This window comes from Protobothrops mucrosquamatus, unplaced genomic scaffold, assembly GCF_001527695.2.
Source record: "Protobothrops mucrosquamatus isolate PMUCROS unplaced genomic scaffold, P.Mucros_1.0 scaffold_13, whole genome shotgun sequence".
In the NCBI taxonomy this organism is placed as follows: Eukaryota; Metazoa; Chordata; class Lepidosauria; order Squamata; family Viperidae; genus Protobothrops; species Protobothrops mucrosquamatus.
In genome coordinates, this window is record NW_015386089.1 from 1,117,745 (window position 1) to 1,121,312 (window position 3,568).

Consider the following 3,568-nt stretch of genomic DNA (forward strand, 5'->3'; position numbering starts at 1 on the left):
TCTCTCTCTCTCTCTCTCTCTCTCATGCCTTTAAATACATATTAATGGGTTGGCCATTTCTGCTTAAATTAATAGAAACAAAGATGAACGTTGGAAACATTCTCCATTTTGTATTGCTACATAAACCTCTACCTAGGATGGGCAATTTGATGCACATAATTATTTGAAGACTTTAGCTTTTCCCGGAACTTAGAGTTTATCCACAATTCCTGTTTGCCCCATTGCCACAAATGGTTAGACAACTGTTTCTGGAGGGCAGAAATGAATGGTGTCACTTTCTGTTATTCTCCCCACTCATTGCCATCCTCAGGACAGATTTTTAATGTTCCATTTCTAATGTATAATTTCCATGTTTCATCCCTTTGAATATTCCTATATTTTAGTACATTTGAGATTGTATCCTTCTCTTTGTAACAAGCTAACTTCAGCTATTCTTTGGCTGCTTTGTAAAGAAGGAAACCCCTTCATGTGAGTCACTGTTTACGCTGCATTCTCTAACTATAGCTCGTATTTTTACTAGCAATAATGAAAAACAGAGTGGCTACTATGTGTGTGCAGGCTTGAAACCTGGCAGAAATCTATTTTAAAAATTACCATTTTCCTCAGCTAGTTTCTTCCTGGATTTTTGTTTGTTTGTTTAATAGGTGCATATTATTATACTACTTAGTTTTCTTGAGAAAACACAATAATTACTTTATGCACGTGACTATGTATAAATACCATTTAAAATGAGGCAAATGTAGCAAACATCATTCAAATATTACATAATTTGAATGGCCTAAAATTCCTCTTGGGGATGACATAAAGAACATTTTGAGCTTACTGGAGATCTTGATGTAGGTGCTTCATCATGTGCCAACAAGTTGGTGCTGATTCTTAGCAACTGCATAAAAAGATTTTCTCCATATCCTTGCCCTCACCTTCTCCTTATCCATTCATCTGCTCTAGAGAGTAGAATACTGCCATTGAACTGCAGGGACCTCATCTCTTTTAATTTAGGAAAGGAAGAGCAGACAGGAGAAGCAATTCTCACATCTTGGCATGAACTTCTAATAAAGTTAGAAACTTCTAATGAAGTTTAATAAAGAATCTTAATAAAGATGTGGCTTCTTCTTTTAGCGCACAGCCAATACTAACCCTAATCCTTATACTGACCTGGGGACAGAAAGGTTCACCGTGCTTGATAGGAATTATAGAGATTGTGTTTTGATAGAGCAAGCAGTTGAGAAAATGCACCATGATGGGTGATACTTTTATTATTACAGACCTTTGTTGTCATAGTTTCTTCTCCACTATAATTTTGATGTCATTATAAAGAGTCTTTTGGGGAACCTATAACAATAAGACGGGGGGCAGGAGGAGGAGTTGGTCTAGATCAGGGGTAGGCAATCTTGGGTCTTTTATGACTCATGGACTTCAACTCTCAGAATTCTGGGAATTGAAGTCCACTAGACCCCTGGTCTAGTTGGTCAAAGGCCTGGAGACTAAAACATATGAAGAATGGCTGCAAGACTTGGGTTTGGCTAGTCTAAAGAAAAGAAGAAATAGGGGTAACATGATAGCAGTATTCCAGTATTTGAGAGGCTGCCACAAAGAAGAGGGGGTCAAATTATTCTCCAAAGCACCAGAGGGCAGGGCAAGAAACAATAGTTGGAAACTAATCAAAGAGAGAAGCAACCTGAAATTAAGGAGAAACTTCCTAACAGTGAGGACAATTAATCAATGGAACAGCTTGCCTTCAGAAATCGTGGGTGCTCCATCATTGGAGGTTTTTAAGAAGAGACTAGACAGTCACTTGTCTGAGATGGTATAGATTCTCCTGCTTGAGCGGGGGTCTGGACTAGAAGACCTCCAAGGTTCTATTCTATTCTATTCTATTCTATTCTATTCTATTCTATTCTACTCTACTCTACTCTACTCTACTCTACTCTACTCTACTCTACTCTACTCTACTCTACTCTACTCTACTCTACTCCATTCTATGTATATGTTCCATGCTGTTTATTCTCCTTCTTAGTTCTCACCCTCATCCTATTCACAGAAGACAATTAAAGACCCTTGAACTGGATTCTCCTTGAATTGAGCAGAAGAATCCCCAGGACTATTCTGATGCAACTAAAGAGTTGGTGTGGAAAAGAAATCTCCTTTCATGCTTAGAAAGTTTGCTAAATCAAGATCTATGGGCACACATGGGTTACTTGTATGAGACACTTTGCAACCTTTTCCTCACAATATGCCCATTAGGTAAGTTTCCAAATATGTATCCCTTTGAAATGGATTCAGTGCAATTAGTTGAATTCAGATTCAGATTATTCATGCCCACAATTCCTGATCCTGCCACTGAACATGTAGCAGACTGCTTGGATTTGTAAAAGAGGTCAATGACAAAACAATTAGTGTTCAGGCAGATCATCTAGGTTCAGTCCTTGCACCTACGGTTGAAAGTGAGATCCACAGTTTCCAAATTTCCTCCCCACAGTAGCCAGTACGTTTCCCAAGGTAGATGCTACATTTTGTGTGGTTACAAAAACAAAAGATGGGCCACTCTATAAATATTAGCAATTTGTTCTTTTAAATTGTAGCCATCTTTGATTGCTATCTGCTTTGCTGTCAAATAAATTCCACTTTCACTTCAACAGTTGTCCTTTGAAACCCAGCTTGGAATGGACTAGAACAGTGGTTCTCAACCTGTGAGTCGGAACCCCATTTGGGGTCGATCGACCATTTCATGGGGGTCGCCAAGCAAGGCTGTCCGCCATTTTTTTTTACCGCCATTTCTTTTGTCCGCCATTTTTTTTGTCCGCCATTTTTTCCCCTTTTCCAGCGGGTGCCTTACCTCCCTTGGGCTGGGCCAGCTGGTGGTCGGCTTGCTCCGTCTCTGCCGCTTGCCAGATACGCCTCGGCCGGCGCAGGGGGCGGAACCACGCATGCGCGGCGCTCCCGGGCAGGGAAAGTCCTCGACTTACGACCGGTTGGGTAGTCCTCGACTTACGACCGGTTTAGTCCTCGGCTTACGACCGGTTTAGTCCTCGACTTACGACCGGTTTAGTCCTCGACTTACGACCGATTGGGGTCACGGCATTAAAAAGGTTGCGAACCACTGGACTAGAATTTCTTGTAGCAATTTTTTTAAAAGCAACTTCTGATCTTTGCAGAAGTTGCAAACATAGCAATTACCATCTCCACTCTGCAAAATTGCATAGCATAGTTCCCTCCCTCCCATAAACCAACCTTTTTAATCAATAAGTCCTGAAATCAGCAGCTTCTTTTTCCCTTTTTCAGTAAAAAGTCTAAAAAGGTTTCCAGTCTTTTTTTTTTTTTTTAAATAGTTGTAGTTCCTTCTTAATCAAACAAGTCAATCTGGTCATTTCTGCAAATTCAGAAAGTCTCCCATCTTTGTGTATATAATAAGCTTGCTGCAGTTGCCTTATATAAAACCAGTTGTCTGTGAGCCTTTTCTAGTTGAGTATCATAAATCTTAATAAGAATAGTTCAAGTTTCATCTAAATGTTAATTTTTAAAATTCTCTACATCATCACATCCACTTTCTTCACTGTCATGCTCTGCC